General features: G+C 40.3%; 2 long non-coding RNA genes across 2 annotated transcripts; both read right to left on the bottom strand.

Moving 5' to 3' along the window:
- LOC102398515 lies at window positions 1-3,416 on the bottom strand. Its single transcript, XR_006552709.2, has 3 exons — window positions 3,077-3,416; window positions 1,448-1,533; window positions 1-469 (listed from the first exon to the last, which is right to left on the bottom strand). It is a non-coding gene; the product is annotated as an uncharacterized LOC102398515 (long non-coding RNA).
- Window positions 3,417-10,294: 6,878 nt separating this feature from the next.
- LOC123334674 lies at window positions 10,295-27,248 on the bottom strand. Its single transcript, XR_006552708.2, has 3 exons — window positions 27,040-27,248; window positions 17,051-17,172; window positions 10,295-16,071 (listed from the first exon to the last, which is right to left on the bottom strand). It is a non-coding gene; the product is annotated as an uncharacterized LOC123334674 (long non-coding RNA).
- Between the last annotated feature and the right edge of the window lie 602 nt (window positions 27,249-27,850).

Here is a 27,850-nt window from a genome sequence, read left to right as displayed (position 1 = left end):
ATCACATATTGTATGATTCTATTAGATGAAATACCCAGAACAGGCAAACACATAGAAAGAACACAGATGATTGCCAGGGGTATAGGGAGGTCAGAATGGGGAGTAACTGCTTAATGAGTATGGGTTATATTTTGGTAGAAAAAAAGTCTGGGAACTAGATCGAGATGGTGGTTGCACAACATTGTGAATGTCCTAGAAGTAAATTGTTCACTTTAGAATGGTTAATACTATGAGACTTTCACTCCGATTACAAAAAGAACAAATGAACATAAATGATTAACACCCTTTGTGAGGTGTTCCAGGCACAAAGTGACAAACCAAGGATAAAAGGGCACCATTCTGGGGGCTTGCAGTCCTGCTGGAGGCAGCAGCCAGGTGAAGGAGCACGTGCAGATGCTACAGCAGAAATGTATCGAGGTGCACAGGAAGGACATGAAGAAAGGGGCTGCTCAGTTCCATCTGGGTAGCACTGACCGGGACAAATATGAGTCAAGCATGTAACGTTAAATTTTCCTGGCAGCCACGTTAAAAAACATAAAGTGAAACAATTGAAATTCTTTTAATGCTATGCTTCATTTGACTCAATCTCTCTAAAACATCACTCAAGCATGTAATCAACGTGTAAAACTATTACTGAGACATTGTGTATATGTTTGGCATGTATTTTTTCACGTGAAGTCTTTGAAGTCCAGTGTATATTTTACACTCACAGCATGTGTCAGTTTAGACCGGCACATTTCAAGTGCCCACTGGCCACACGTGCCAGCGGCTGCTGTGTCACCCAGAGCAGCTTCAGAGGGACAGGAAGAGCTTCCACGGTGGCAGAGCAGAGTGACCTGGGGCTTATGCTGCTCCAGGCAGACCAAGTTGCGGGTGGGGGTCATGGCCCGATGGGAGCTGAGGTCTGCAAGCTGTGAGGGCGATGTGCTAACCCTGTAGCCAGGGCAGAGGGCGGAGCCTGATTTTGATGGAAAGGGAGTGTAATAGGGAGGATGTTTTAATGCACATCTGGTATTTTTTTCTCTGATTTCCCAGGAATGGAGATAAAGAAGAGGAAACAGAGGTCGAGTTCCCATTACACATAATTGATTTAATGACCACTCCCCACACCCGACTGCACATCTCCATCATTGTTTTTCAAAGTGGAAATAAGTCTTGCAAAACTTGGATGTGAAACTTTTTCATCTCAACTTAGTCATCAGTGCCTTACTAAAGGTAAAGGTGAAGTTCAGGGAACTCTCTCAAGGCACCTGATTTCAGAAGTGTAAGGTATGTTCCCATAACCTTTCTCAACTTCAAGGTTATTTTGAAATAATTCAAACATATAGGAGAGTTACAAGAACAGTATGAGAACTCCTGTATAATCTTTATCTAGATTTACCATTTTTCACATTTTGCCAACTTTGCACACTATCTAGTTTACATCTATTTGTGTATACATACATACCTATTGTTTTCTATGAACCAAATTGCAGACACCATGCTCCTTCACTCTTATTTTCTTCAACTGATACTTCCTAAGGATAAGGCATTCTGTAAACATAAGTACAATGCAGTTGTTAAAATCAGGAAGTTTAACATCAGTGTACTACTACTATCTAATCCCTAGTTTATTTTCAAATTTTTCTTCCTATCCCAACAGCAACCCCTGCCCCCTTGTCCTGACTTTGGATATAGTCCAAGATCATGGCTGCATTGTGTTTAGTTCTTGTGCCTCTTTAGTATTTTATTTTTCAAGACATTAATATTTTTTAATATTGACCAGTGTTCTATAGAATGCCCCTCATTTGGGGAGTTATCTCATGCTTCCTCCTGCTTAGATTCATGCTCTGCATTTTGAGTTGTTGTTGTTGTCCAGTCGTTCAGTCGTGTCTAACTCTTTCTGACCCCTTGGACTGCAGCACACCAGGCCTATCCCTCACCATCTCCCAGAGGTCACCCAAGTTCATGTCCATTGAATTGGTGATGCCATCCAACCATCTCATCTTCTGCTGCCGTCTTCTCATTTTGCTTTGAATCTTTCCCAGCATCAGGGTCCTTTCCAATGAGTCAGTTCTTTGCATCAGGTGGCTAATCCCATAGGATTGATGTGTTTGATCTCCTTGCTGTCCAAAGGACTCTTAAGAGTAATCTCCAGCACAGTTCAAAAGCATCAGTTCTTCAGTGCTCAGTCTTCATCATGGTCCAACTCTCACATCCATATCTGACTACTGGAAAGACCATAGTTTTGACTACACGGAACTTTGTTGGCAAAGTGATGTCTTTGCTTCTTAATATGCTATCTAGGTTTGTCATAGCCTTCCTTTCAAGGAGCAAGTGTTTTCTAATTTCATGGCTACAATCACCATCTGCAGTGATTTGGGAGCCCAAGAAAAGGAAATCTGTCACTGCTTCCACTTTTCCCCTTTCTACTTGCCATGAAGCAATGGGACTGGATGCCATGATCTTGGTTTTTTGAATGTTGAGTTTTAAGCCAGCTTTTTCACTCTCCTCCTTTATCCTCATAAAGAGGATAAAGAGCCTTTAGAGCCTAAAGAGGCTCTTTAGTTCCTCTTTGCTTTTCAGCATTAGAGTTGTATCATCTGCATATCTGGTCGTTGATATTTCTCCTGGCAATCTAGATTCCAGCTTGTGATTCATCCAGCCCAGTATTTCACATATAAGTGAAATAAACAGAGTGACAATATACAGCCTTGTCATACTCCATAAGTACTCTACATTTTGAGTACTGTGTAAGTAACATTACTTCTTTTTTATTGTATCACATCTTCCAATAACTTTTGAACTTTCTATTCATTAAATTGAAAAGGCTATTACTGAAAAGTAAGTGTACAAACACTTAGCACAAGACAAGGCACAGAGCAGGCTCTGGACCACTCTTGTTGATTTAGGTTTGGAGACTTTATGCCAGTAAAAGAGAGCTATTACAGTTCTCACATGAAATTTATAAAACAAACTGAAGCTTCCTTCACATAAAAAGTGGCAAGCTTCTGATTTAAGTATATATGGGAAAATTCTGAAAATGTTTAGAATGTGGTTCCATTGAAGACATTTACATAAATGGAATGAAACAAACCTCATCTCATGCACTTTCTCTTGTAAGAACAGATCAGTTTTTATAAGGAGGCTACATTCCAACTTGCTCGCTCTCTTTTGGTGATGGTCTCTGCAAAGAAATCAGACAGATGAAGGACTGTCTTCAATAGGTGTGGTTCACTCATATCTATCTTTCCTGGGAGAACAGGGACACTGAATTATCAAATTCAGTGGTGTGTGAATTAGCATCAGGAAAGGGCAGAGAATAACGTAAAACGAGAGTCCCTTGGACTGCAAGGAGATCCAACCAGTCCATTCTGAAGCAGATCAGCCCTGGGATTTCTTTGGAAGAATGATGCTAAAGCTGAAACTCCAGTACTTTGGCCACGTCATGTGAAGAGTTGACTCATTGGAAAAGACTCTGATGCTGGGAGGGATTGGGGTCAGGAGGAGAAGGGGACGACAGAGGGTGAGATGGCTGGATGGCATCACTGAGTCGATGGATGTGAGTCTCAGTGAACTCCGGGAGTTGGTGATGGACAGGGAGGCCTGGCGTGCTGCGATTCATGGGGTTGCAAAGAGTCGGACACGACTGAGCGACTGATCTGATCTGATCTCTGATGACATGACTTATCATGCATCTTCTGTTCAGAATTTCCTTCCAAACACAGATCACAGCATGTTATAGAACTGGATGCTGTACCATCTGACCAACTTGCTCTCTTTACCTTCAGCATTTTCTTAGTTCAGTGGGTTTGGACAATAACTTTCTTGCACATTTACTTACCTTTCTTTTATTAATCATGTCAATTCTAAAGCTTATGTAGCTTTACAGCTAAATGGTATATATTCACTAATCCTTTACATGAAATGACTGAAAATGATACAAAGGTTTTGCTCAATACCTTGAACTAAACACAGAAATGCAAAAGAAACCCAGTTCAGTGAAGAGTGTGCCAAGCTGCATGCTCTGCTACTGAGCTGACATCTATGAGCAGAGTCAGCTTTAGGTCCCAGCACCATGGGCCTCATCCCCTGCTTCTCCCAGGGACCCAGGGTAAGGGGATACACTGGAAGCTGACATCAACTCTGAAGAATCCCCTTTCTTTTCATTCACTTGCCAGAGCAAAACTTCTATGACAGTTTTTGAGTGTGTGTATGTGTGTTGGGGGCCAATATGTGTGTGTGTATGTGTGTTGGGGGCCAATATGAGTATGTGTATGTGTGTTGGGGGTCAGTAATAACAGGTCATAAAAAGTGTAATGTTTGACTTGAAGCAGAGAAAGCAACTCCATAGCCATATTTGAATTTCTTGGAGAAGTTTGGATAGACTGTGGTTCATGGCAGGAGTCAATGCTTTAGAGTTGAAATTTTTAAATATGTTTTGCTGTTTTTCTTTTGGCCAATTTCTGACATTGGAAACATTTATCTACAGAGTCAAGGCTATGCACTGAACTGGCCAAGAAAGTTGCCTTTGTGAAAATAGTGTTTTTTCACTATGTACAAATTTGTAATTTCTCACCACTGCCCCCCATCCCCCCAAGTTTCTGTGGGGGATGACTGAGTAGATTGGCTCATTTATGTTCATGGCTGGGTCTTACAGGCAGGTGTGACTATCGGAATAGGATGGGACAAGAGTAGGGGGACAGATCCCACAAAGTCAGACTGAAAAAAAGTTGGAAACATTGATATGCAGCAAGTAGAGCAGCCAAAAAAAATTTTTTTTAATATATAAAACTCACCACATCATAACATTCTCTTTACAGAGCTGGCATTTCGAGATTTCCAGGTTTAAAAGTTATCTTTGCTTGTTATTGCTTGTCCTTGTTTGAGTGTGCCTTCATTTGCTCAATTGAGTGTGCAGAGGTTCATAAACAGAACGTGAAACCTGCGAGGCTGGAGAATCAAAGGGGCCACCTGTTGGGGCACGCTCCCAGAGCCAGCAGCTCTGACTCCAGGGGCCTGGATCACATGCTGAGCACCACCTTTGTGTCTCCTTGGAACCTGTGTGTTCACATCCTGGCCCTTCTTTCCTACATGCAACAGCATGCTTTGGTTGAAAGCCACTACTATCCTTCTGTTTAACCATTGCAAAACAGCACCCCTGTGATCCTGGTGGACCAGCTGTTATGCATATAAGAGTTCTGACTAGAAGAGGGCAAGCTGTGGGATGCCATTCGGTTCATGACCTCAGTCCATGTGACTGTGCAGTTATAGAAGGGTCCTGACTGTGGACCACTAAATTTCAATAGAAAAGACCATGCAGAACTTGTAAAAGTGACTCAGCTAACTTAAGTGCTTCTACAGTTTAAAAACCATTTGAAACAACTTAGAAAAGTTATTCTCTTTTAAAATGAGTTATCAATGGTAGGGAGGGTTGGAATCAAGCTACTGCTTGGTTCCACTCAGACAAAAATAGTTCAAATTTCTGGGCTGCCTTTCCAAGTTCAAAGATCAGCCTCATCATTAGTTAACTGTTAGGCAGCCACTAGTCATTGTCACTTATTCCTCATTTTCTGATGCCACTTGAGTTTTGGGTGGAGAGCTCTAGCTCTGAAGGGGGCAGGGGTCCAGCCCCTGGCCTAAGTGGTCACACGATCCACTTCTGGCTAATACCAAGGGCACAAGTCTCAGGGATGGGGCATCTCAGAGAATATTTTCTTCTCTTAAAAGAGGAGGGTATACTGGGTCATTTCTTTACCCATGTTGCTGCCAGTTTTCTGCCTTTGAACATGGTCACGTGAAGAAACTCTCTGAGGAGCTGTCTCTATTCTCTTGCAACCCTGAGAGGACAGGGCAAGAGAGCTTGAGCTGTTGAATCGATGCCAGTCTTATCTCTGGCTCCCTTGTTATATTAGGATAAAAAACCCTATCAATAGGGTATTCTGTTACTTGAAGCCAAAAATAGCCCTGGGTGTTATAAATAGCACTAGGTGTTAAATAGCACTGGTTACCTCAAGGCTCTGTGCTAAGACATCAGGGAAATAAAAGATCTATTGGATATGACTTCTATCCTTAAGGGGCCTGCAATCTAGTTGGCAGATGAAGGGCCAGAGAGTCAATACTTCAGGCTTTGTGAGTTGTACAGTCTCTGTCACAACTACTGAGCTCTGCAGCTAGTGAAAAAGCAGGTGTAGATGAGATGGAAATGAGCAAGTTTGACTGGGTTCCAACAGGACTTTATTTATGGACACTGACATTTCATAGGTTGCTCAAGTGTCACAAAATATTATTCTTCTGTTTTTCCCCTCAACCATTTAAAAATGAAAAATCTTGTTTAACATGCTGTACCAACTGTGAGATAGGCTAGACTTGGTTCATGCGCCCACAATTACTGACCCCTGTTCTGGACAAAGGAAAAGCCTTGAAAAAAAGACTGTATTCACAGGAAGGGAGAGTTGAAAGTTTTATTGAACTGCTTTTACTTTTAAACAAAAGATGATCTCTTGGCAATTGAGAAAGGCAGATCAAGAGTGGGGGAGGACTGGAAAACCAAGGTAAGGAAAAAGTATTCAAGGACCTTCATGCTTTTGAGGTTTAGTTTAAGAAGTTCTCTACTCCCCCAGGTCACTGAGATATTCACCCACACTTACTTCTATTAATCCCATTGTTTCAGCTTTCAGATACTGGTCTTTAATCAGTCTAGAGTTTACCTGGGACGTAGTGGTAGGTGGGGATCCAATTTTACTTTCATTCATGTAGTAGCATGATTTCCTAGGACCATCTTCTGAGAAGCCCTCTTTAACTTGGTTCGTTGGAGGCAACTTGTGTCTGCCACCTGGGGACTAGGAGAGTCAGATGTATAGATGGGCATTCTAGGATACCAGGCAGTAGGGAGAAGAAAAGCCTAGAAGTCCTCACAGCAGCTGAAGATTGAAGGGGGAACATGACACGTAACACACATATAACATGTGCATTCACCACTGTCACACAGCCTTTTCACAAAGCCCGAAACAGAGAGTCACCTTCAACCCAGAACGCTGGGGTCGGGGGGTGGGTAGTGGAATGGGAGGGAGGAGAGTGAATAGGAGAGTAAGTAAAATATAAAACAAGGGAATAGACTTCTGTGTAGCCTAATGAGAATGTGCTTCAAACAGAGGAATAAAATTAGCTCAACTCTTCATCTAGCTTAAGTTAATGAGGATCTTGAAAAACCAGATCTGTTTCATGTTGTGACCTGGGGTTTCCTGATCATTCCTGCCTTCTGAGGGAGAGCCTGCAGACTTATCCTGCTACAGAAAGGAAAATTCCTCTGAGGGGGAGTGGCAGATTACTTGATGAGTGAAAAAATGCCAGAGGTTTTGTCAAGCGTGGGCAAGTGTGAGAAAGGATGAGAGCAGGGCTGTAGGAAGACCATTTCGGCAGAGTTGTGAGGCTAGATTAGAGAGTTAATTGGCCTCCATCCAGAATGATGACAATGGCAATGACAATGATTGTTTTCCGTATATTGGACAATACAGTTTTACTTTCTTCACAATAACCTGCCAAGATGAGGTGGTAAGAGAATACTCTCATTGTTCTGATTTTTCAGATGAAGGCACTGAGGCACAGAGAGGTGAGGTAATTTGCCCAAGGTCACACAGTAAGTACTGGAACTGAGAGTTGGACATCTGCAGTCTGATTCTGGACTCGGCCACTGAACCCTCTTACAGGGCTGAAGTCTTCACTAGATATTTAAAGCACCTGATAAAGCTATATCATTGGTACCACTCAACTTCTGCTTGAGTGGTATTACTAGTTTAACTATAAAAGGTTGAATATTTTCAAAATATGGGGGCATTCAGTATTACAGGGAGCAACATATAGATTTTTTTTTTGCCTTAAAATCTTTCAGGAATATTTATTTCTGTGGTTTTATTTCTCAGTAAACTCATATGCCACCACTTATTTTTAAATAAAAAATATTGAGAGCCATATTCTTGGCTGATGCCACTAAATATACTGTGAAGTGTTCTTCCTGAATTTGGATATTGAGAATGACATAGGTGAGGAGTGGTTTTGATGGAGGTACAACTATGACAAATTAACTGGTTAACAAACCTTTTAATCTCTAATTATATTATTTGTAACTTAATCAGTGGAAAGGATCTTGGCATGCCTTCATTAGTCTCAAAAACAAATGATTGCATTTTGTATAACCAAACAGATGAAAATACTGTCAGTGAGCACAATATAATGAAGAGAAAAGAAAACGGTTAGAATAATGTCAGTGAGCTGAAGAAAAGGGAAAGTTAAAGATTTTTGTATTCAGAGCTGTCCAGTGTTAAACTGATCTTTCAGGCCAATGTTTTGGAGTGTGTTCAAACCAAGAAAAAAGAGTGACTTTCTTCATTAGCCGGAGATAACAAGAGGCATTTTCAGTGGAATTTAATGCTGGGTAGAGAGACTGCAGCAAGCATGGAAATAACTGAGTCTGAACTCATTGAACTGATTTGTGCTGTTTACTGATGTTCAGAAATAAAAAGACCCCATTGATTCAAGTTTTCTGCCCCCAAATCCTTTCATCAAGTGTGCAAGGAATTGGCATGACACTCAAGGCCACAAAGAGCGACGCCATGAAAAAGAGACGCGTAAAGGAAGTGGACTTTTCTGGCAGGAACACGCCACGGCCTGTGAAAGGGAACACTGGATGTCTGTGGGGCCAGGCTGGGGGCCACAGCTGTCAGATGGGGCCTGAGCGGAACACGTGGCTTCTGCCTAAGGAATTGGGTTTCTGAGAAAGAATTAAGGCTCGGCTGAGGTGGTGGACGAGAGCTCAGAATGGTGAAAAAGACAGCTGGGGTTGGCACCAGGAGAGCATACCAGGCCCCCTGAAAGGCAGCGAATAAGGGCCATTATTCAATGACATTTCAGCCCCCCAGGGCTCAACCAGACCTGCTGAGAGGAGGTCCCCCTGGGTGGCTCACACTGGACTCTAGGACACACAGAGCTGGGCTTTGAAGGCTTAATCCAACTTTTAAGAGGAGATTATAAAAACATGCTGTGCTAGGTACATCTTTCAGAAATACAGCCGGCCCTAAAGGGATACCTTTGTGAGACAAATGAAAGGAACAATTAGGAACATCAACGCGAACAAGGAAGAGGAGCAGGAGAGGCAGGAGGAAGAGGAGGGAAAGGGGTTTAAGACGGAATTCTTTCTCTATACACACCTATCTATATGTATATATATTTACATTTTACTATGGAAATTATCAGACATACCTAAAAGCAGAAAGACTCGCTGTACATCCATCACCTGGATCTACTGATTGCTAACATTTCAGTGTATTTTCTTCATAAATTTTGAACTATATATTTCTTTACCATTATTTTAAAATAAATCCCAGATACTTCCTGCATATTTCCACATGTGTTATTAAAAAGAATATTTTTTTCAAGGTTGAAATTGCTTTTACTGGGGCCAGCACTGTAAGCCCGCCACAGCTGGGTTAGTGTTCTGCCCTAAGAGGCAGCTGAAGCCTGACACCTCTGCCCTCCACCTGCCCCGCCCCCACCACTCCTACCTGGGTTAGTGGAACATACAAAACTTAGAGTTTGCAGGCAGGGGTAGAAGCCACCAGGACCTGGGGCTGGACAGAACAGGTACGTGTGGCAACAGACTAGGCTGCCTCGGTCAGCACAGACCACCCAGGTGGCATCATTGGGCCCAACACGGGGGCTAAGGCTCCCTGGGAGAGGCAGGCAGGTAGCACCCCAGGGTAAAAAGAATGTTTTTTGTAACTCCAAATTATAACAGTTCTAACTTATTAATTCCTTAATATCACTTCATACTTAGCCCACTGTAGTTATCTGCTGCTGTATAACAACTCCAACTTAGTGGCTTAAAACAGCACAAATTCATTATCTCCCAGAATTCATGGATATGGAGGGCCAAATGTATTATTAATTAAAACAATGGTAGTTAGTACTTTAGCAAACACATACACATTCTGTGACAGGTACCGTTTTAAACAATACTTTACAAACCTTAACTCATTTAAGCTGTCATAACAACCTTACTTAGGCAAATGCTATTACTACTCCCACTTTGTAGGTGATAAAATTGAAGCACAGAAGGTCAAGTAATTTTTCCAATGTCATACAGCTAATATAAGTAAGCAAAAGTCGCTCAGTTGTGTCCAACTCTTTGTGACCCCAAGGACTGTAGCCTGCCAGGCTCCTTTGTCCGTGGAATTATTCAGGCAAGAATACTGGAGTGGGTAGCCTTTCCCTTCTCCAAGGGATCTTCCCAAGCCAGGGATCGAACCCAGGTCTCCCATGTTGCAGGCAAATTCTTTACCGTCTAAACCACCAGGGAATCTTCCCAACTCAGGAGCCTAACCGGGGTCTCCTGCATTGCAGGTGGATTCTTTACATGAGGGAAGCTCAATAAATGATAGAGGTATGATATGAATCCAAGCAGACTGGGTTCAAGACCCAGACTGAACCCAAACCCAGAATCTGTGCTTGTACCACTACATCATACTGCATTTTCTTCCACTTCCTACTATACATCTCTACTAGTATATCTAAAAGATACTTTAAAGTTATCATGTACAAAACTGAACTCCTTATTTTCCCCCTCAAACCAACTGCTTTCACAGCATGATGGATATTGTGGATTTGCTTGTTCAATGTCTATCCCAAGCTCCTTCTAAAGTGCCTTCCCATACTGCAGAAGCTAGAAAACTAAAAACTGCATTTCCCAGACTTTCTTGAAGCTAAATTTCGAGATGTCAGTTAGGTTTCTACAATTAGATGCAAGACTTGAATTTGGAACTGATGTGAGGAGAGGCAGGACACATGCCATCTATTCACTAATGAGGAGCCCAGAAGAAGAGGCAGAGCTCTGAGGCCAGCGGAAGTTTGGGTGGCTTCCTAGTTTACTCAGAGGCAGCTTGCTGACTGTGGCAACTATGGTCATGAGACTGAGAGCTGTTCCTAGAAGCTCAGTATACAGCCTATATTGTTTGCCCTTGTAATGATCCCATACGTCATTTTAATACCTTGAAATATGTTTTTCTGTGTAAACTAGAGTGGATTTTTCTGTTAGAGTAGACTTTGTTCTCTGCAACTGAATCTTGACTGATGGTGATAGTCTGCCTTCCCTCAGCAGCTGTTCCATTTTTCCTGGGGGTGTGTGTGTGTGTGTGTGTGTCAAAGTTATGTAACTGCACACGTAAGTATGAGCAATATGCCATTTATTATACTTCAATAAAGCTATTAAATTAAAATGAAAATGTGATCTATTTGAGTTAGTTTTTATATGATGATCAAAGTTCATCATTTGCATGTAAATATCTAATTGTTTCAACACCATTTGTTCAAAGACTGTCCTATCTCTACTGAACTGCCTTCAGATATTTATCAAAAATCAACTGGCCACCTCTGCTTAACAACCCGGTAGTAAATGGCCCTGTGAAGCCACTGTGGTACATCCTAGGGGCGTTACTGGGGATTTTATGGAAGGCATCACGTGTCCACTAGAAACTCCGCTGATCTCAGCACATGGTATGCTTAGCCTTGACCTGAGCAGCTGCTTGTTTGTGTTCTCCTTTTAGGAAAAAAAATCAGGGTCACCATGGGCTCATCACTCGTTACTGATTCACTGTCTTGCTGTGAGGAAGCCAAGAGGCCACTCCACCACCACCGTTAGCAACCGCAGAGCCTGTTCTCAATACATTTTGGTGACAGATCTCACTCTTGGCTCCATTTTATCTTTCCTGCTCTCACTTTCTCACTTTCCTTTTGCTTTGGTTTCCTCACTTACTTGTTTAAAGTTTTAATCTTATTATGTGTATTTTTGTAAGTCATCTCATATCCTTTCTGGAAAAGGTTTTACTTCAATAAATAAATGACAATTGTTAAACTAAACTAAATCCACCAAAATCGAGTACCTTCTTCCCATAAAATTCTTATAAAATATCAAGAGTTTTGCAGCACCTACTTGTTGCAGCATATCATTCACAGGGGCATTCTGGCACAACAGTGAGTGTGGGCAGTCCCGTGGAGTCATGGGATTTGCTCTGTGAGGGCCTGAGCGTGGTATTGAAATGCTTCCAGGCCAGCAAGTCCTGTGACCCCGAATCAGCTGTTTGGGGCTCCTGGGGAAGAGATTACTACCTCCTTCTTCGTCTTTCTCTAAAGTAAAATAAACCCAAGTGAAATCAATGGCCACCAAACATATAAATCCCTGGTGTCGCCTCTGATACCTAAATGCAGCACAATTAGTTCAGTCTGTGGATTCTGCTTTGCTGCACCATCTATGCAGGAAACGGGGAACACAGAGAGCCAGCCACTAAATTAACTTACCTTGGCTGTTTGGAATATTGCAGGAAGAAGGATGGATGAGGGTCAGGTATCACATTTCTGAACTCATAATGTTTCAGGCAGCACAAGACAGCAGGGTCTTCTCAACCTGGGTCACCTTGTACTGCCTTCCTGGTTTCTGTCATATTTGGGTACTTTTTATTGTAGCTTTTACTTAATATTTATCTTTGTATCTATTAGTGACACCTTAATCTCATCCTAAGCAATAGTACCTGTAGACTCACAAACTATGTTTTTTTTCTATTAATATCAGTAGAAAAATGATCCACTGTAGCTAAAGAAAAGTAATCTATTGTAAAATAAATACTGGAAACCATTTGAAATTTTAAAATGTGTTCACATACCTCCCAAAGTCATCTCGGGCACCTCTAGCGGTAGACATGCCACACTCTGGGACCCCCAAAGGAGAAACTATCCTGGGACAGCATAGAAGTGTTGGTTCCAGTAGAACTGGGGAGACTAGAGATTCTGTCTTTTAAAGAGCCATATACATACATGCATTATTATAGACTGAGACATTGAATACCATAAATGTAACTGATCACTCCCCAAATTAATCTGGGGCTTCCCTGGTAGCTCAGAAGGTAAAGCGTCTGCCTGCAATGTGAGAGACCTGGGTTCGATCCCTGGGTCAGGAAGATACCCTGGAGAAGGAAATGGCAACCCACTCCAGTACTCTAGCCTGGAAAACTCCATGGATGGAGGAGCCTGGTAGGCTACAGTCCATGGGGTTGCAAAGAATCGGACACAACTGAGCAACTTCACTTTCACTTTCCAAATTAATCAAATCAGCAAACAATCGTATACTGATCCACTCCTCCCCCCTTTTTTTGGCCATATTATGCAGTATGTGGTATCTTAGTTCCCCAACCAGACATCAGACCCATGCTCCCTGCACTGGAGGGCTTCCCTAGTAGCTCAGGAAGCATGGTAACTCCCTTGATTTACCTTCTTAATTAGATAATGGAAATAGGCCAGCTGGGATTTCTTCTGCTTCAAGCCTTATTTTCTCAGTAAAAATTTTGTTTCAAGTTGAATAACATTCTTCTTGAGCTCCTTTCTTCTAAATCTCATGAATAAATAGGAACTAGGGACCCACGCAGAGATAAAATGCTACCTTCACAGGATAAAGAATCACTCATGTACCCAGATCTAGAAAAAAAAAAAATTAGGCTTTGGAAAACCAAAAAAAATCACGAGATAGGGACCATAATTTGTACACCATTCCTGACTCTGTTTTGAAGCTTGTGATAAAATTGAGTCTTTAAAGTAAATGTATCTACTAATGCCAATAGTGCAGCATTCGTAATACCCTTTAAAACAACGTGAAAAGAGAAAGGGTTAGTCGCTCAGCTGTGTCTGACTCTTTGCAACTCCAATGATGGTAGCCTGCCAGGCTCCCCTGTCCATGGAATTCTCCAGGGAAGAAGACTGGAGTGGGTTGCCATTTCCTCCTCCAGGGGATCTTCCCAACCCAGGGATCAAACCAGGGTCTTAGCAACTAAACAACAACTTGTTCATTCAGTTTACCAAGTACCAGTAAGAGAAAGTTTTATTTATAAAATATCAGCAAATGCTGTGACCTGAAGGAAGGCTATATTCCAAGCGGGCTGGGAGTTTTCCTGGGTGCCCCTGTGGAGTTGAGAATGCTGATGGAGAAGAGCAGGGTAGGAGAGGGGACAGTTTCAGTCTGTGTTTTTACTCCCTGCTGGGCATGGCGGGGAGGAGGAGGAAGAGGACTTCTGTTCTAAGGACTGGAAAAGGGGTTGGTGGCGTGTTGTCATGGAACTGAGAATGTGGAAGCTCAGGAGAAAAAAATGGGGAAAAAATGTTCTGCAAGTTAAAGAAGAGAAAGCTTATTTATCAGCAATGAAAGAAGGACAGAAAGTGTAACCAGGTAGTACCTGGAGATCTGGAGGGTGTTAGAGCCAAGTTCTAGGACTTCTAAACAGAAGTTAGCCCAGAGAGGTTTGTAAAGACATTATTTTTATAAATGACATTATTTTTACAAATGCCATTTTACAAATGACATTTGTAAAGACATTATTTTTAAAATATCAGGCATCAGAAGCAGAAAGAACACATCTCTCAGACATTCTTCTGAGAGATGCTGCATTTAGTTAGCCAGAGGTGCTGACTTATAGCTTCAGAGTGATGGATTGGCAGGACAGAGGCAGTATGAGATGGGCAAGGCCAGGACCATTCAGCAGAAGACCAAGACAAGGACTAAGAAGTCAGGCATTGGTCTGGGGGCAATGTTACCTCTTTGAGGCTGGAGGGTTGTGATAGGAACTTTCTGTGGCTTGGGGCATAGCAGCTCTTAGACAATGGAAAAAGAAGAGAAATTGGAAATGTCAAGGTTTTTAACAGTTCTTGTGAATTGACAGGCTGGAAGCAGAGGCTATGAGGAAGAACAGATTAGGAGAAAGGTACCCCTCCTGCACTCCCAGGTGGCCCAGGGAGATGAGAAGGCAAGTGGGGCTTCTAGAGAAAATCGAACCTTTTCTTTCTTCTAATTTTAGGTAAACTTCATAGAGCTCATGTCTTTTTACAGCTGGACTATATTTGGTGAACGGAAGAGAATGAAGACAAAGTCTAGATATTGCAGACCCCGGTGTCCCCTCCCCCCTTCCCTTCCTCAAAGTGGTCACAGGAACATACAATGTGACACAGTGGTGGTGTGATGGAAAGTTCCTTAAAAACACAAAAATCACAATTCAGCAGTTATGAGCTTGATGAGTTTGGTCAAGAAAGAACAGTGTGAGTATGAGCGTGTATGTGGGTGGTCAAGGTCCAGCAAAGTGCATCCTGGCATTATTTATGTTAGTAAATTGCTAGAAAAACCTAAATGTCCATCATCAAAGGAGAAGTTGAATACATTATGACACATTCATGAAACGGAATACTAGGTAACTGTTAAAAAGTTACATATCATATGTACATATGAAACTCTGGCCAGGATATCAGCAGAGCCTGTGTGTTCCGTGACTGATCCAGGATCAGAGGCTGTGAGAATTTTGTTGGGAATCCTGGGGATCATTTTTCTTCACTGACTCTCAGAGAAGATGTAGAGTCTGGGAGCTGCGGCAGGAATGCTGTTAGATGTAAAGGAAGTCTGAGAAGAAGCCTAACTGGTAGTAAGACCTTAGCAAGGTCAGTTTCAGTGGAATGGTGGGTGGGAGGCAAATCAGAATGGGTTGAAGAGTGAGGCGAGACTGGGGAGGGGAGTGATCAAGTGAAGTGAACATTCAAAGAAGCATGGCTGTTACAGGGACTAGAGAGCTGGAGTGGTGGCCAGAAGATAGAGAACGTTTGCATCTGTTTCCCCACCCTCTCAAGCAAGGAGATGCTACAGCATGTGGGACGTTTCTGGGAGACTCCAGAAAGCGGGGGCGTGGATAACTGTGGTGTCACATAGCATGTGTGAAGCACTGAATTTGGAGTGCAGAAGAGAATGACCAACGTCCTCTTGGATGGCTTCAAATTCTCTGTGAAGCATGAGGAGGGATCCCTCCTTCAGAGAGAAGATAGATTAAGGGACAGTGGAGAACAGCTTAGGTGGGAACAGGTGCCCAACACCCAAGAGGAACTGTGTGGGTTCCTGGGCAGCGTCACTGAGATCGCAGGTCGGGACTCAGTGCAGCTGTCTGTAGCAGCACTCCGCCCTGCTGGTGTGACGGTCACAGAAGGCAGGCTCCCAGGGGTTCAGGTTGACCTCGCAAGCACCTGGAGGAAGCGGGTGCAGAAGAGGTACATATCTTTGAGTGACTGCCTTGGGACTTCCATGGTGGTCCAGTGGCTAACACTCCGAGTTCCCAGTGCAGGGGGCCAGCGTTTGATCCCTGTTCAGGGAACTAGATCCCACATGCTGCAACTAAGACTCAGCACAGTCAAATAAATAAATAAAAATGTTAAAAAAAAAAAAAAAGTGACTGACTGATGGGCCCTGGGATCTAAGCTAGATAAGGAAGTACATGAGGCCAGAAGGTGCCTCAGTCACTTGGGGATAGTTCTCTCTTCCCTGACAGTTTCATTTTCTCACCCTTTGACAGCCTTTACTCATTTCTGTCTCAGGTTGGGCTTGTTAGAAGCTGCTTAGTCAGTTAGAAAGCTGGAGTTGTTTCTTAAAGCCACCTCAGTCCACTTCTGCCCCCACCAGTGAGCTGCCTAAGGTGGTACTTCCTGCCAATAAGTGTTTTTTTTTTTTCCTTTTCATTTTGATGAGATTTAGCTTCTGTGGTCAAGCACAAAAAATAGTATACAGGGCAGATGGCATCTTCATAATATTTGGGAATCCTGTCTCTCTGGGTCTCTGGATTGTTTCTTTGTCTGTATGTCTTAATATTATTCATTTATTTATTTGTCTGCTCTGGGTCTTAGCTAAAGCATGTGGGGCCTAGTTCCCTGACCAGGGATGGAACCCAGGCCACCTGTATAAGGAACATGGAATCTTAGCTACTGGACCATCAGGGAAGTTCCCAGTTTCTTTGTTTTTGGAAGTAAAATAATTATTTTTCTTATTGTTAATTGATCTAACAGATATCAGTGTGTTCAAAATAATAATACCAATAATGTATCTGATAATGTATGCTTATGCATGTATATTACATATATATGGAGCTCTGGTTTCAATGAAAAAAAGCACGTAAGACCTGAAGCAATGTCCATACTGGACTGGTCCAGGGGTTCACTGGAAGGGACTTACGGAAACACTGCTGATCAAGCTCCCAGTCTTCATGGCTCTTATCAATGTGCATTTTCAATGATAACAAATACATCATCTACTATGCTTTGAAATGTGAATAGGTTGTCTTCTGTTTTCTGGGCCTATATTGTGGGAAGGAAAGCAGGGAAGGATAAATCAATAAGAAATTTCAAAGAATAATTTAGCAAACTCTATTAAATAAAAACTTTTCACACTTTCAACTCGGCATTTCCATTTCTTACAAAGTACTCCCACAGTGCAAAGATGTATGTTCTAGAATGTCCTAGTAAAAGACTGTTGGCTCATATATAGGGGCCTGGTTAGGTAAATTAAGGAATGGACACACAATGGAACACTATATAGCCTTTAAAAACAGTGAAGTAAGCTGCTCCTGCCTTCTAAGATGGCCCACATGCTGCCCATGGAATGTGCATCTCTGCTTTGTTTTCTATGGCTTGCTCTTGAATTCTTTCCTGTGTAAAGCCAAGGATTCTCACTTGGGGGCCCATCCCAGGAACTTGTCAGAGACCTGGGACATGACCATCCCCTTGGGACCAATTTTCCTGCAATAGCTTTACAAAGGAAGCAGAAGAAGGTGGTTTTCTCTCCCTCCCCACTTTTCCTTTTGTTATAAAAATGTAGCCCACTTAGTTCTTGGGGAGGAGCTCTCTTGCCTGCCTGCTTCTATCCTTCGCAAGTATCCTATATTAATAAACCTACTTCTTATCAAAAAAAAAAACAGTGAGGTAAGCCTGTATGTACTGACACGGAAGTTTCTTTGCAACATTCTGTTCAGGGTAAAGATGCAAAACAGTATTATAGCATTGATAACAATAGTTACTATTAGACTATGTATAAGGAATAAAGATTGAAGAAATGTACACAAAAGTGTTAAAGACAATGTTATCGGGAACGTGGAGTATACTTTTCATTCTATGTATTTCAATGTGGTCTGAATTCTCTATAGTGAACAAGCATAATTTTAGTGACTAACATAATTTTTTAACATAATTTCTCTGCTAAACATGTTACATTAATTATTGGTCACACAATGAGTAGGTGGTGTATATTACCTATTCTACAGATAAGATGATTAGGAAAGTTAACCTGTCCAAGTTAAAGTTTAGATTCTTTATTTAAAGAGATAATCTTTTCAAACTATGTATCATAAAGTTAATATATTCTACCCAGGCTCAGCTTCTCTTTTTTTAGAAGCTGGCTCCTCTGGCTATTTCTCTTTCCCATTGTGATTTCACTTTCCTCTCACAACTATTAAAATTCATTTCCTCTGGGAAGTTACCACAGACTCCTGGCTCATTAACTTCTCTGTAGCATTTTGATGTACTCACCACTGTGCTTTTGCATATGTTACCATTTGAGCTGGTAAAGAATCTGCCTGCAAGGCGGGAGACCTGGGTTCAATCCTGGGTTGGGAAGATCCCCTGGAGAATGGAAAGGCTACCAATTCCAGTATTCTGGCCTGGAGAATTCCATGGACTATATAGTCAATGGGGTTGCAAAGAGTCAGACATGACTGAGCGACTTTCACTTTCATTTTCTACCATTTGAATTTGCATGGTTCTATTCTCATTCACAGAATACACAGAAGAACTATACAAAAAAGATCTTCATGACCCAGACAACCATGATGGTGTGATCACTCACCTAGAGCCAGACATCCTGGAGCGTGAAGTCAAATGGGCCTTAGGAAGCATCACTACAAACAAAGCTAGTGGACATGACGGAATTCCAGTTGAGCTATTTCAAATCCTAAAAGATGACGCCGTGAAAGTGCTGCACTCAATATACCAGCAAATTTGGAAAACTCAGCAGTGGCCACAGGACTGGAAAAGGTCAGTTTTCATTCCAATCCCAAAGAAAGGCAATGCCAAAGAATGCTCAAACTACCGCACAATTGCACTCATCTCACATGCTAGTAAAGTAATGCTCAAAATTCTCCAAGCCAGGTTTTAACAGTATGTGAACCGTGAACTTCCAGATGTTCAAGCTGGTTTTAGAAAAGGCAGAGGAACCAGAGATCAAATTGCCAACATCCGTTGGATCATCAAAACAGCAAAGGAGTTCCAGAAAAACATCTACCTTTGCTTTTTTGACTACACCAAAGCCTTTGACTGTGTGGATCACAAATTGTAGAAAATTCTGAAAAAGATGGGAATACCAGACCACCTGACCTACCTCCTGAGAAATCTGTATGCAGGTCAAGAAGGAACAGTTAGAATTGGACATGGAACAGACTGGTTCCAAATTGGGAAAGGAGTACGCCAAGGCTGTATATTGTCACCCTGCTTTTTTAACTTACATGCAAAATGCTGGGCTGGATGAAGCACAAGCTGGAATCAGACTGCTGGGAGAAATATCAATAACTCCAGATATGCAGATGACACCACCCTTATGGTAGGAAGTGAAGAACTAAAGAGCCTCTTGATGAAAGTGAAACAGGAGAGTGAAAAAGTTGGCTTCAAGCTCAACATTCAGAAAACTAAGATGGCATCTGGTCCCATCACTTTATGGCAAACAGATGGGGAAACAGTGAGAGACTTTATTTTTGGGAGCTCCAAAACCACTGCAGATGGTGACTGCAGCCATGAAATTAAAAGACACTTGCTCCTTGGAAGAAAAGCTATGACCAAACTAGACAGCATATTAAGAAGCAGAGACATTGCTTGACCAACAAAGGTCCGTCTAGTCAAAGCTACGCTTTTTCCAGTAGTCATGTATGGATGTGAAAGTTGGACTATAAAGAAAGCTGAGCACCAAAGAATTAATGCTTTTGAACTGTGGTGTTGGATGACTCTTGAGAGTCCCTTGGACTGCAAGGAGATCCAACCTGTCAATCCTAAAGGAAATCAGTCTTGAATATTCATTGGAAGGATTGATGCTAAAGCTGAAACTCCAATACTTTGGCCACCTGATGCGAAGCACTGACTCATTGGAAAAGACCCTGATGCTGGGGAAGATTGAAGGCGGGAGGAGAAGGGGATGACATAGGATGAAATGGTTTGATGGCATATGTAGTCCATGGGGTCGTAAAGAGTAGGACACCACTGAGTGATTGAACTGAACTGATTCTCATTCATCTTTGAGGATGAGCTCCAGGTGAGGAACTTGCCACTTTGTTTAGAATTTATGATAATCCTTCATAGCCTGTTTCTAAACCTTCTCATTAGATTTTAGGACTGAATTCTTAATGTAACACTTGCATTTGGTGGGTCATTAATATTGATGATCAATTCCTGTAAATCAAGCAAACTTTTTCTTACACAGCACTCTATGTTTTCTCTACTGAATTATGTATATAAATGTCCCTCAGTTGAGTAGCTTCTGAATAATAATTCCAGTAAAGTCATGTCTTCTCTTGATTTTTTTTCTTAGTGCAGGGGAGGTGTGAGTCATATAGAATCACTAGGTTTCCAAATGAAAAAGCTTGATACTTACTGTGTTTACACACACACACAAACACACACACACACACACACACAAATATTATAATTCCTCTATTTCTCTGTTTCAATCCTGACAGGGTTAAATGCTATTTACATTATACATGACCAAGTAAATAAGAATAGATTTCCAGTTGGTTGATAATATGTGGTTGAGAAAAGAACCTCAAGGTAACTGGTTATCATATTGATTCTAGATTATCTTCCTCGTCAGGTATAAGTAGAGAGACAAACACATACTCTTTCCCAAACAAGTGAATCAAAAATAATTTCCATTTTGCTCCACAAACATTTTAATTACTTTCAGGATTTCATGAGCGGCAAAAATAACATGGTCTACATCCACAGTTGGTTGTTCTTTAGAACAGTTGTACTCCTTGTACTTTAGTACTAGAATGACAAGTATCATCAGTTCAGTTCAGTTCAGTCGCTCAGTCGTGTCCGACTCTTTGCGACCCCATGAACCGCAGCATGCCAGGCCTCCCTGTCCATCACCAACTCCCGGAGTTCACTCAGACTCACGTCCATCGAGTCAGTGATGCCATCCAGCCATCTCATCCTCTGCTGTCCCCTTCTCCTCCTGCCCCCAGTCCCTCCCAGCATCAGAGTCTTTTCCAATGAGTGGACTATTTAATTCAAGATTTGGAAACAATATGACAAACTACTGGATTCATAGTGATTACTTCAGAAATCTAAAAGCTACTTTATAATACAATTTAGGGTGGGAAAGAAGACTTTCTTCTAAATTAAATCTTTAAAAATTTGTAAATTTATTTAAAGTATATGGAAAAACATAGAAAATAATATAATGGATAGCTATGTACTCATCACCCACTCTATAAAATTCTACTATTGTCATAATGTTTAAATTTTTAAGAATCACAGGTATAATGCTCCCTATATATGCCTTCTAAATCTCATTCTTTTTTTCCCCCTTTCCTGGACAAACTCTATTCTAAATCTGGTGCTAATTTTCTCAGGCTGTTATTCCTTTACTATGTTTATAAGTTTATAAACAATACATAGCATTGTTTTACACTCTGTACTTTCAGTGGTATATTATACCACCTGTGCTTTTTTGGCTGTGTATATGTGTAACTCGAGTTGTACAGATGTACCACAGTGTACCAAAGTATCTGCTACCTTGTGCATGAACTTCTGGTTGTTTCCCATATTTTGCTACTGTGAATAATACTATTTAGTTTTATAAGTCTCCTTTTCCCACGTGCAGTAGTTTCTCATATATTCATGTGCATACCATCCTCCCATAAATCTCACAAAAATGGAGACTCTGATTTGGTAGCTGTGGGATGAAATTCTACATATGTATTAAGTTCCCAGATGATGTTGATGCTGCTGGTCCTAGGACTACACTTCAAGGAGCAAGGGCCTTGCAGAGGAATAAAAACGTCTAGGTTGTAGTGGATGATCATCTTTAATGTTACTAGATATTGCCCAACTGCCTCTGAAGGGCCTGCACCCATCCACACTCCTGTCAGCAGCTCACAACAGTCTCCAAAATACCACATCTTCATTAACACCATCATTGCAAGACTCTGATTTTTGCCAATTTAATGGACAAGAAGTGGTATTTTGTTATATTAATTTGCCGAGTATTATTGATTTGATCAAATTATATTAATCTGATAAATAATATTGAAGTCTGACCTCTTGAGTTTCTTCTGCAATAATTTTTAACATAAACTAATGTCTGGGTAAAGAAAACGTCTTCATTCATCTGTTTTGTACTTTAAAAACAACCTTGTACAGCCATAGCCAAGATTAAGTCTTGAGACTTTCAGGGTAGAAAGACAAGTTGCTGAAACAGATGGATGACCTGAAGGTGGAGCTGTCCCAGCTGCATGTCTCTGAACTGCCAGGCAGCACAGCATCCAAACTCTCTAAGACTCAAGTTGTTTGCAAATCTATTGTTGTTCTCACTGCCATTAACCAGACTCAGAAAGAGAATCAGGAAATTCTACATGGGCACAAAGTACAAGCCCCTGGAACTGCAGTCCAAGAAAATATGTGCTATGCATTGCCAGCTCAACATGTATGAGGAGAATTTGAAAACCACACAGCAGCAACGAAAGGAATGGTTGTGACCACCGTGGAAGTACATGGTCAAGATCTGACCATTGTAGTATCAACAGAAAACAAACTGGCTGGAAAAAAAAAAGGCTGAAGGGCGTCCTTCAAGTTAAAACAGATGGATGATAAACAGCAACAAAAACAAGACAAAAACGTAAAACTCCTTCGTAAAGGTAAAAATAGAAATTTAGAATTATGTAGTGTTCGAATGTAAGTGCATAAACCACTTTTAAACCTGGTACAGAATTTAAAAAACAAAAGAAGCATAAAAAGTAATTATATATCTATGTTAACAAACATGCAATATTAAAATAGGTAATCTGTCTCAAAAACATAAAGTGGGTGAGGCAGAACTGGAGTTTTTATGTGACTGAAGTTAAATTATGTTTAAAATATATTATAACTTTAACACACTTGATGTAATTACATCAGTAACCACAGAAAAATTATAGAATGTACACAAAGGGAAATGAGAAGGGAATCAAAATGTGTCACTACAAAAAAAAAAAAAACAAAAAAACAACTCAGCAAAGCACAAAATAAGGCAGCAGGAAGAAAAGAACAAAAAAGTTATATACAGAAAACAATGAACAAAATGGCAATATTAAGTCTTTTCCTGTCAGTAATTACTTTATATGTAATAGGTTAAATATACTAATTAAAAGACACAGATTGGCTGAATGGATAAAAAATAAGAACCAACTAATAGGCTGTCTACAAGAGGCATGCTATACATCTAAGATACACATAGGCTAAAAGGATGGAAAAATATTCCATGAAAACAGGAATCCAAAGAGAGTAGAAGTGGCTATACTAAGATAAAATAGACTTTAAAACCAAAACTATCATATGAGACAAAGAAGGACATTATATAATGATAACAGGGTCAATTCACCAGGAAGATATAACAATTATAATGTACATGCACCTAACATTAGAACCCCCAAATATATAAAGCAAACATTGACAGAACTGAAGGGAGAAATAGACAGAAACATAGTAACAATAGGATAGTTCAATACTCCACTTTCAGTTAAGGATAGAACAAAGAGATCCATGAAAAAACAGAGGACTTAACACTATAGAATAATTGAACCAAACATATACTGAGCATTTCACCCAAGAACAGCAGGATACAAATTCTTCTCAAGTACACATGGTCGTTCTGCAAGGCGGTCCACATATTAGGCCACAAATCAAGTCTTAATAAATTTAAGAAGACTGAAATCATACGAAGCATCTTCTCTGACCACAATGGAGTGAAACTAGAAGTCAACAGCAGAAGGTAAAAACACAAATATGTGAAAACTAAACAACACACTCTTATACAACCAATGGGTCAAAGAATAAACTACAAGGGAACTTAGAAAACACTTAGAGACAAATGAAAACAAAATACAACACATCAAAACCTAGGCAAAAGCAGTGATAAGAGAGGAGTTAGAGATAAATGCTTGCATTAAAAAGAAGATCTAAAATCAATAATCTAATTTTATACCTTGAAAAAAAAACCTAAATTTAGCAGAAGAAATAATAAAGATGAAAGGAGAGTAAATGAAATAGAGAATAGAAAAAGTGGAAAAAAATCAGTAACTAATAAAACCAACTGAGTGTTTGTGTCCCTTACCCAAATTCATATGTTGATGCCCTACCACCAAAGTGATGGTATTTGGAGGTGGGGGTCTTTTGAGAGATAGTTAGTTTAAATTAGGTCATGAGGATGGCAACCTCATGATGGGATGAGTAGCCTTGTAAGAAGAGGAAGAGAGAGAAATCTATTTCTTCATGCACATATACCAAGAAAAGGCCATCTTAGTACCCAAGAATGGAGAAGGCAATGGCACCCCACTCCAGTACTCTTGCCTGGAAACTCCCATGGACGGAGGAGCCTGGTAGGCTGCAGTCCATGGGGTCGCTATGAGTCTGACACGACTCAGCAAATTCACTTTCACTTTTCACTTTCATGCATCGGAGAAGGAAATGGCAACCCACTCCAGTGTTCTTGCCTGGAGAATCCCAGGGGCGGGGGAGCCTGGTGGGCTGCCGTCTATGGGGTCGCACAGAGTCGGACACGACTGAAGCGACTTAGCAGCAGCAGCAGTACCCAAGAAGGCAACTATCTGCAAGCTAAGAAAAGGGTTCTTACCAGAACTGACCATGCTGGCACCCTGACATGGACTTCAATGGTCCAAAACTGAGAGAAATAAATGTCTGTTTTTTAAGCCACCCTGTCTGTGGTGTTTTATTATGGTGGCATTAGCAGACTAAGACATGGTCTTTTAAAAAGACCACAAAAATTGGCAAATCCTTAGCTACATTAACTAAGAAAAAGAGCTAAAAGATTCTAATAACTAAATTAGAATCAAAAGAGTGGATATTATGACTGATGTCACAGAAATAAAAACGGATTATAAAAGATTACTGTGAACAATTAAATATCAACAAATTAGATAACCTAGAAGAAACGGATTGATTCCTGGAAACATACAAACTACCAAAACTAAATCATCAAGTAGTAAAGAATCTGAACAGACCTATAATGAGATTGAAGCAGTAATCAAACACTGCCCAACCAGGACAAGATGACTTCACTGAAGGATTTTATCAAACAATTAAGGAATTAATACCAATCTTTCCAGAGAATTGAAGAGGAGGGAACATCCCCAAACTCACTGTATGAAGCCAGCATTGTTCTGATACCAAAACCAGAAAAAAAAGACACAAGAAAACTATAGACAAATATTCCTGATGAGTAACGATACAAAAGTCCTCAACAAAATACTAGTAAACTGAATTCAACAGCACATTAAAAGTATTCACACATGATTAAGTGGGATTTGTATCTGGAATGCAAAGATGGTTCACCATACAAAAGCAATCAGTATAAGTAAACAACATTAACAAAATGGAGAACAAAACCCATATGATCATCTCAACTGATGCATAAAAACACATTTGACAAAGTAAAAATTTTTTCATGATGAAAACACTCAACCAACTGGGGAAAATAAGGAAACTACCTCAACATAATAAAAGCCATACATGAAAAGGCCACAGCTAATACCATATTCAATCATGAAAGATAGTTTTTCCTTTAAGATCATAAACAAGGCAAAGATGCCCCCTCTCACCACTACTATTCAACACAGTACTGAGTGTCCCAGTCAGTGCAATTAGAGTAATAATAATAAAATAATAAATAAATAATGAGCTTTCGCCCATTGACTAGAGTGAAAACCCAGGTCATTTAAAAAAGCTATACTCCAATATATGAATCTACCAGATTAACCAATTTCCTGTTGTTGGACAACAGATTGGATTCTTTTACTTTTATGAACAATACTTGAACAATACATACTCTGTAGCTAAATCATATTATACCTTTTTAATAGTTTTAATATCAGCTTCTCTCTCCCTTTCTAATTAGCTCTCAGCTGTTATACCTCTATCCTTCTGTGATCAAATAATGAAGCTAGTTAGATCATTTTACTTGTAATATAAACCTTATATGCAATTCTGTCCCTTCCTCTAAGTCCTAGGGAAAAGAGGCGGCTGTTGTAGAAGTTGTGAAATGGGGTTGTCTGTGCTTATTCGGGAGTATACTTTTAATATGACCAGCTCTGTCAGAATTGGTTCTTGCCTCATTGAGTAAATCTAGATGGTAGTACTTGCTCTTGCACCTTTTGGTTGCCTCTTCCCTTCCACTCCTTTTTAGGGTCTTGAAACTTTATCTACCTTTATACAGGGTTCATTCCATTAGTGTAGGAGAACTCTAGGAGTCAACTGTAAGTTGAAAAAAAAAACAAAAAACATTGCAAAGTCCTTATAACGAACTTGAAATCAAAGCAGGAACTTAGGGTATATTTACCATCTCTATACCAAGGATGGTTTCAAACATACACCTCTTAGTTGGAACGCTGGGGTTCCAAAACTTAGTTTGAGTCATAAGTTCTTCAAAAAGTATAACAGAGAATCTGGATCCTCTGAGGACCAAATCCTTTGCATATATGCTAAAATCATGTGGAGCATATATCTTTAATAGGTAAGATTTTCACTTAAAAATCAGTTCAACACCTGATCTGTGTAAAGAAACTATTCTCATAGTGCTAGTTATACAATTTTCTGAGGCTTGAAAAAGGAACACAGAACTCTTGACACATATGCTTCAACTAATGATGTCTCTGGCTGCTTGGATCAACCATATATATAAGATACTCCTCCTTCAATCTGAGGGCACAAGGAGACCCAAACACATCTGAAAATTCTAATACAAACTCTAGAAACAGCTGGTGAGTCCTCATCCCTCTATATACACTATTCTTGGGGGAGGAAGAGATTACTGATAATTTTAATTTCCTTGTTCTAAGTTTCCAAAGTTGTTATAATAAACATTCTATAAAAAGGTTTTAAGAAATACACCAAAAGGAATGAGCATACCTTAATAACGTAAATGGAGGTGGAAGAAAGCCTAGACTTGCTCTTCAATGACCTTTTTCCAGTTATAAAGTTACTTCTCCGTTACTTGAAAAGAAAAAAGCCTAGAAAAGATGCATCTTGAATACTTGTTTAAAAAAAAAATGCTTTTCAAAAATGCATCTTGATGCACAATACTGGATGCTTGGGGCTGGTGCACTGGGACAACCCAGAGGGATGGAATGGGGAGGGAGGAGGGAGGAGGGTTCAGGATGGGGAACACATGTAAACCTGTGGTGGATTCATATTGATATTTGGCAAAACTAATACAGTTATGTAAAGTTTAAAAATAAAATAAAATTAAAAAAAAAAAAAAGCATCTTGAAAAACTAGCTTGATCATAAGTATCATTAAACTTGTCAATAATGTTTAGTTGGAAAAAGCTTCCTAATTTTTTGTGATCTTCTTTTAATTAAAAAAACAAAGTACCACATGTACCTGGTAAAATATTCAAACACTTCAAAATGGTATATAAAATATTTCTCCTAACTTGGACACCAATTCTTTTCCCAGAGGTAGTCATTATTAGCAAGTTTCTTATTCTTCCAGAAATGTCTTATGCATCTATAAAGGATATATATACACACAAATGCTCTTCATCTACATGAGATCGTAATTTCTAGTCCTCTTACAATCCATCCACTTGATGAGACAATGTGAGGAAAAAACAGAATTACATAAAAATTAGGCCAAGATAAAAACTAGTATGAAACTGTTAACAAAAACTCAAATGGTTCATGAGATGGCCAAAACTGAGGAGGAAAAATTATGAGGT

Source organism: Bubalus bubalis, chromosome 8 (genome assembly GCF_019923935.1).
Source record: "Bubalus bubalis isolate 160015118507 breed Murrah chromosome 8, NDDB_SH_1, whole genome shotgun sequence".
In the NCBI taxonomy this organism is placed as follows: Eukaryota; Metazoa; Chordata; class Mammalia; order Artiodactyla; family Bovidae; genus Bubalus; species Bubalus bubalis.
The sequence above is the reverse complement of the archived record's forward strand: the minus strand, read 5'-3'. Positions and strand labels throughout refer to the sequence as shown.